The sequence below is a fragment of the Berghia stephanieae genome, chromosome 5 (genome assembly GCF_034508935.2).
Source record: "Berghia stephanieae isolate SIO BIC M18660-M18661 chromosome 5, UCSD_Bste_1.3, whole genome shotgun sequence".
Classification (NCBI taxonomy): domain Eukaryota; kingdom Metazoa; phylum Mollusca; class Gastropoda; order Nudibranchia; family Aeolidiidae; genus Berghia; species Berghia stephanieae.
In genome coordinates, this window is record NC_088364.1 from 44,102,140 (window position 1) to 44,109,276 (window position 7,137).

Below are 7,137 nucleotides of genomic sequence, written 5' to 3' on the forward strand. Positions count from 1 at the left end.
GTGCTAAAAATTTCGAAAAAATTTTTTAAAAAATTGATTTTTCCAAGTGCTTAACCCCTCATTTAACTTTTCTTCCTTTTTTAATTTTATCCACTTTTTTTCCAAAAAATTTTTCTTAGTTTTTGTCTGTTCCCCAAAATTTCCCCTTTTTTTTCCAAAAAAATTTGTAGAATTTTTCTCCTTTTTTTCTTTACTTGCTTGGGGCCAGGGATAAAATTTTACCCCCGTCCCAAAACCCTGCTCAGTCTACATTTTTTTTGTGTTCTAAACCTTCGCCGATTTAAAACCCCCTTACCCCCAGCAAAAATAAAACTTCTTGCCCCTTGTGCTCTTCAGCTTAATATTGAATTGTTTCTAGTTTTTGAAAAAAAATCCCCCTTTTTCTTAGTTAACCCATTGTTCTACCCCTTTTCCCTTTTAAGGTGTTTATGGCCTCTGAAACTTTGTCTCTTTTGTTTTCCTCATAAATGCCTTGGGGTTTTTGTTTAAAAATGTCCACAGTTGGGGGGGTTTCCCCCTTGGTTTTTGTTTTTCTGGAAAAAAAAAGGGGGAAAAAAATAAAGCATATGCTAGAATATGAAAAAAAAATTAGACAGATATTCACATCAGCAATAAAAGCGATAGGGGTTGCTTCCAAAATTTTTTAAGGTGGAAAAAAACTGTAAATTTTTTGTTTTTCTTTTTCCATTTTCCCTTTGGAAGGGTATTTGATTGTGGGGACCTTGCCACATAAAAAATCGTAAAAAGACCCAATTTTTGTTTTGAAAAAAAAAAAGGGATCAATCCACCCCTTCACGGGGTTCGGGTTTCCCCCTTTCATTTTAATCAAAAAGAACTAAATGGGAAATTAAACCTTTGAAGTCTTTAAAAATTTGATTGTCCTTTGTTTTTTCACAAAAATCAGACAAATGCAAAAAAATTTTATTTTTCCCAAAACCCCCTTGGAGGAAAAGTATGGGGAATGGAAAAGCGTCATTTTTTTTATTTGACCCCAAAAATTTTACCCAAATGTTCACTGCCCCAAGGGCGGAAAAAAAGCAACAAAAATTTACCCAAGTCTCCCCAAAGAAAAAAAAATTTTTTAAAGTTTATTGAGGCCCTTGGCCAAAATCGAAAAAAATTAATTTTCCAAAAATTTTTTACAAAAATAGAAATTATTATTCAAAATGTAATAAATGAAATAAGGGGAATTCATAATAAAAATTAATAAAATAATTTATAAAAAAAATTTTAAAATAATAATAAAATAAAAAAAATTAATAATAATAAAAATTTAAAAAAACGGCGGAAAAATTTAAATTAATTTAGTAAAAAAAGAAAATTTAGACATTTTCTTTGTCATAAAATGATTTCTTTGCTTTGGGGAGTGAGAAAAAAACCCCGGGGGCGAAAAAAAACCCCAATAATCAAAGTCCCCCAGACCGGTTGGATCGGTTCTTAATTCCTTTAAAGACTTCCCCCAATCCCAAACGTGCTGTGCCCGAAACTTAATTTTGATTTTTATTTGGGGGAATGAAATTGCATGTTTTTGCGGAAATTTTAAACAAACCACTTTCGATAAAAAATTTTGAGTTTCCTTTTTTAATTGTACAGGAAAGTAGGAAAATCTAAAAAAACGCCAGCAATTCGGAAAGTTCCAAACTCAAAATATGTTTTCTCAAAAAAACCCTCTGTTGTGAGCTAAATTTTAAAGTTCGTTGTTTGAAGGAAACCCCAAAATTTTAAAATAAAAAAAAAATTAACGGAATAAAAGGGGGTTTTTGTAGCCGCGGCTTTTAAAAAATTTTAAATTTTAGTCGAAAAAATTTTAAAAAAAAAATGGCTTTTTTTTAAATGCCCCTTCATTTTTATGTTTAGGTTAAAGTTAATAAAAATGTTATCACTCTATTTCCTTTAATTTCCAGTGGTTGTGAAAAAAAACCTTAACTTAGAAATAAAAAAAACTTTTTTTAAATATAAGAGGGGTTTGTAAAAAAAAAACCATTTTAAACTTCAATCAAGAAATTTAAGTCTTTTCGACAAAAAAAAAACCCAAAAAAATAACTAACTTTTTTTGGGGTTTCCTGTTCATCACACATTGGGGTTTCAGTTCAAAGATGTCCCCCTTTTTAAATTTGGATTTGTGCTTGTTATGTAAATGGTAGGTTTTTTGCGAGCGCATGCCAAAAAAAAGAAAAAAAATGCAAAAACAAAAAGCGCACCAGGAGGGGGGGAAATTTTTTTTTAAAAAGGTGGGTAAAAATTTAAAATTTATCCCCCAAATATAAAAAGGGAAAAATGACAAAAAAGTACCATTGCAGTAAACGTTGGTTTGGGGAAATTTGCATTCGGGTTTTTTAAAACCCGGGCCCAGATGGAAACGAGGGCGTCTGGTTGTTTTGGATGAGGCTTGACTGAGTTGGGGAAAAAGCTAGGTTCCAAAACAAGTGTATCAGATTGGGTCCCCAGGTAGTAGGGAACGATCGGAGTCAGCAAAAAAGGGGGGACCCCGTATTTTTTGGAAAAAATACAGATCAACATTTTTTATGTTGAAAAAAAAAATGAAGAGCCCCTTTTTTAAAATCCAAAAAAAAAAAAAGTGGTTAATAAAGCAAGTATAATAAAAAAAAATTTTGAAAGGCAGACATATTGTCTAAGTATTTAATATGTTCAACTGTGCTTGGATAAATATAGATACACCAACCAGGGTTTCAGTAAACCGTTTTTAACCAACTCTTTAAATCCTACACCAGGACCAACAACTACAAAACAATTTTTTATATCACTACGATTCTGGACATATAAACGGTTGTCATTGCAACAATATGAACTTCCTAACCTTGCAACTGCAATATAGTTAACAAAAAAAGTTGATAAACATTACGATGCAAGAGAATTTGGACAAAATGCGAGATCAAAAGTATAATCCCAACAGAAGCTATTTTAATTTTTCCTGGAAACGCATCATTTTCACATTTTGTCAAATAAAAAAACAAACGACTTCAAATGTGAATGGCTCATCAATGAATATCACTTCAAAATATAACGAGGAAGGTTTAAAATAGTGTTATTGTTGGCGAAGTCCACTGCAAAGAAAAATTTTTAACAACAAAAAACTAGGAGATCTCACTGGTGTAAAACAGTGTTGTCCTTGTCCTGAAATATTGTATTGCGCCTAACAGACTGCAGGTCTCATCTTTTGTGGCAAATGTGTTTTGTCCACCACAAAATATGTTGATGTGAAGCATTTTGAGCATGGTGCCAACTGTGGATAAACGCTATACAAATGTTATGATTTTATTTTAATGTACATACTTACCACAAATGAATCATGTGATATGGAACTTTGTTCTGCATCACTTTCAGGCTCTGAGTTGGAGTCTATATAGAAAATAAAAACAACAAAAAAAAAGCTGAAGACTATCATGTGCAAGTTTTTCTCTAAACTCTTAAACAAAAAATCATGCCATCTTGTGCTGTAAAAGGATTTTTTAAAAATTATTTACCTTATGACTATTGTCCTTTGGAAAAAAAAAGAAAATTAAGTCCGAAACCTTCTGGCTATTTTCTTTTAAATTTCAAGAACGTCAGAGTTGGCAAGGGAGGACGGAAATATAATTCCAGAAACCAATCTGTCTATAATCATATCCATATGATAGTTTTTCGTTCAAGATTCAGGTACAGTCCACTTAGGATAATCGCAATACCTTGGGATCATCGAAAATGTTGGGATTAACCGAAATTCAGTTTCCTGTCCACTATTTCAACATTTTACACATTTATTGTCAACTCAAACCAGTAAATAATATTCTTAGTCCACCACATACAGAGCAATTTGATTGAAACAAAAACCATATGGCAGCCCCGTGTAGATTTGTCAACCAAAAGCAGCTATGAAGCAAGCCGATATCTTATTCAGATTGGAAGAAGTTTCAATCTTTTTTCTCAACAATTCAACATTTGTCAGAGTTAAAGAGATTAGCCTTAATGAGAGACAATAAGCTCTCACCAAACTCGTTGGTCACAATGCACAGTTGTTAATCCTAAAACAAAGGATATCGCTCAGTCTCTCTTTATAACTGTCATTTATAACCTGTTGTCAAGATTATGACCAGCCCCACCCCTCTTCTATTTAATGGCCACCGATGACGTCACAAACCCATACTGCAGAGCCCCGCCCTCTTTCGACTCTAACAGAGTGGTGACACACTACTGTAGCATTAAATCCTGCTCACTCTCGATTCTTCAACCTGTCACGATTTCATCCATGATGAAATTTAATCATGATATACTGTTTGATTTCTTGAATTTACCACTTTTTAAAAAACCGAAGTTTGTTGCAATTAACCAGTGACTTTTATATAGAATTATTTCCATTGCTTAGGAAATATTGTGATTAACCGAAAGTTGCGATTAAACGAGTTGCAATTATCCGGAGTGGACTGTAATAGTATTACACATCATGACTCAAAAAAAAAAAAAAAAAGCAAACTATGTGTACCTAAATGTTATTCATTTCCTCATCAAATTACATTCTTACCATTAACATCATAGATCACATCAAAAGGGTTGTCTGGATTGACAGCAAGACATTTTTCAGGATTTTTAAAGCTCAAATCTCTCTGATCTGAAGTTACAAAAGAAATAGCATATTCTCAACATTAAACTATGATTTTGTGATGGCTGTGATATGGCATACTGTATGCATAAAGCAAGATGCAAAGACAGGTTTAAGTTTAAATTATTTTATATTCTTTTCAAAAATCCATTCTAGTTTTGCCAAAATAAAATAAACACGAGAAGTGTTGAGTTGGATAAAGCTAAAACTAAAAGTAGTAGTGGTAGTAGTAGTAGTAGTAGTAGTAGTAGTAGTATAAACGACAGATCTTACTCACTAGTGTGAATCTACAGTCTACAGAAGTTCCCGAATTATCTGACTCCACTTCCAAATGACTGACTGACAAGTGACAATCATCAATCGGTGTGTGTGTGATTGTGATGTCTACCCTATTGAAAATCTTAAATCAACAGTGATGTAATAAGAATGGCCAATAACTTACCATTTAAATTATCTCGGTGTCTCTTCAATGATGCCTCCAGCATCAATTTACCCCACGATGCCATAGACGTCTAGTTTGGAACTCAGCAAGTGACGAAAAAATACTTGCGGCTATAGAGAGGACGTCCGTCGGCCACTCTCTCCGCAAGTCAGTTGTCAGTGGTTATCAGATAATCATTGGTTCTTGAAAAATATAGAAACACAGCGGTTCATTTAAAAAGACTCTTTTGTAGATCAAGATATAATGTTAGGTATTGCACTTTAAAATCTCTTCAGACATAGAACGGGTCAACTTGACGTCTAGACCAAATCATTTCGAAGATCGATATGGCAACAGCAACGCCTGGAATGGAGGATTTAAATGCGGCATCTGACGATTCTACTGCTATGACAGAAGATGCTCCATTTCACGACGTCGAGATGGCTTCAACTGGCATCAGGCATCAACATGCTACTCAATAATGGGTTTGATGAAGCGTTTGACTAAGAATTAAAGCTGATAACTGATAACCACCTACCTACTACTGACTTGCGGAGTGAGTGAGTGCCGAGTGCCTCTTTATGCGCGAAATTGACTAAACATACGTTTCACGAAAAAAAGAGTTACTATGTTTGCTTGTCTCTTGTCACCAAGATAAGAATCCGGACCAAGATTCGATAAATCTGTTTCTAAAAATAGATTATAATTCGTATATCTTGTTCATTCCTCAGTTCATCAACTTTCACACAATTTTATATTAGGTTTTCATTACTATAAAAATCCATATAATGCTCTAGAATTTTAGAGAAAATTTCGGAAAGATATATTGCCTCACTATTGAAATATATCGATGAAAACACTGGTACCCCTATTGTACTTTTTTCAGGCGGTCACCTTATTGACCAACGTGAAAATTTAGGCATAACTCTTCTTACTGTGGTGTTTAACAAATAACTTCAATACTATGATTTACAATTATATATCCTTGACGGTTGGGTTGACAACTTTAAACTAAAAATAGAAAAGTGAATGTGCTAGAGGTCAAATCAATAGGGGGACCGGATTTTGGTCTCCCTATTGGTAAAGTACTGTAAAATGAACTAATAGGGGTACCAAAAGTCTCCCTATCCGGTATTAATACATATATATATATATATATATATATATATATATATATATATATATATATATATATATATATAGATATACATATATACACACACATATATATATATATATATATATATATATATATATATATATATATATATATATATACATACACACACACACATATATATATATTATATATATATATATATTATAGAGAGAGAGAGAGATATATATATATATATATATATATATATATATATATATATATATATATATATATATACATACACACACACACACACATATATATATATATATATATATATATATATATATATATATATATAGAGAGAGAGAGAGAGAGAGAGAGAGAGAGAGAGAGAGAGAGAGAGAGAGAAACATACAAGTGATTAAATGCCATTATACTTCCTTACAAGCGTACATTATATCATTATTAAAGCTACATTTTGTACAACAAAGATAATGAAGAATGATAAATGTAAAACAAAGAAAGTAGCAGCTAAAGAAAGTTGAAAGGACCGGAATGCCAACTATTAAATTATAATAAGATAAAAATATTATTATCGTTTATAAGGTTAAAATATATAGTAAAATAAAGGGAGTAAAAATGAATCTTATAAAAGATACATAGCAAAGTAAACGACGTTTCCTTAGTTTTGTATCTTTTATAAGAGTAACCTATTTCCTTTTTTTTTTTTTTGTTTACCAGAAGTAGGCCAAAGCCGAAACGTTGTTTATTTTGTTTTGTATCTTTTATAAGAGTAACGACATATTTCCTTTTTCTTGTTTACCTGAAGTAGGACAAGGGCCGACACGTTGTTTGCTTAGTTTTGTCTCTTTTATAAGAGTAACATATTTCCTTTTCTTGTTTACCTGAAGTAGGCCAAAGGCCGAAACGTTATTTACTTTGTTTTATATCTTTTATAAGAGTAACATATCTCCTTTTTCTTGTTTACCTGAAGTAGGACATGGGCCGAAACGTTGT

At 32.1% G+C, this 7,137-nt stretch overlaps 1 long non-coding RNA gene across 1 annotated transcript; it reads right to left on the reverse strand.

Annotated features, from left to right (window-relative positions):
- Positions 1 to 485: 485 nt before the first annotated feature.
- LOC144973946 (uncharacterized) lies at positions 486 to 5,561 on the reverse strand. Its single transcript, XR_013645629.1, has 4 exons — positions 5,040 to 5,561; positions 4,520 to 4,606; positions 3,299 to 3,360; positions 486 to 533 (listed from the first exon to the last, which is right to left on the reverse strand). It is a non-coding gene; the product is annotated as an uncharacterized LOC144973946 (long non-coding RNA).
- Positions 5,562 to 7,137: the final 1,576 nt, after the last annotated feature.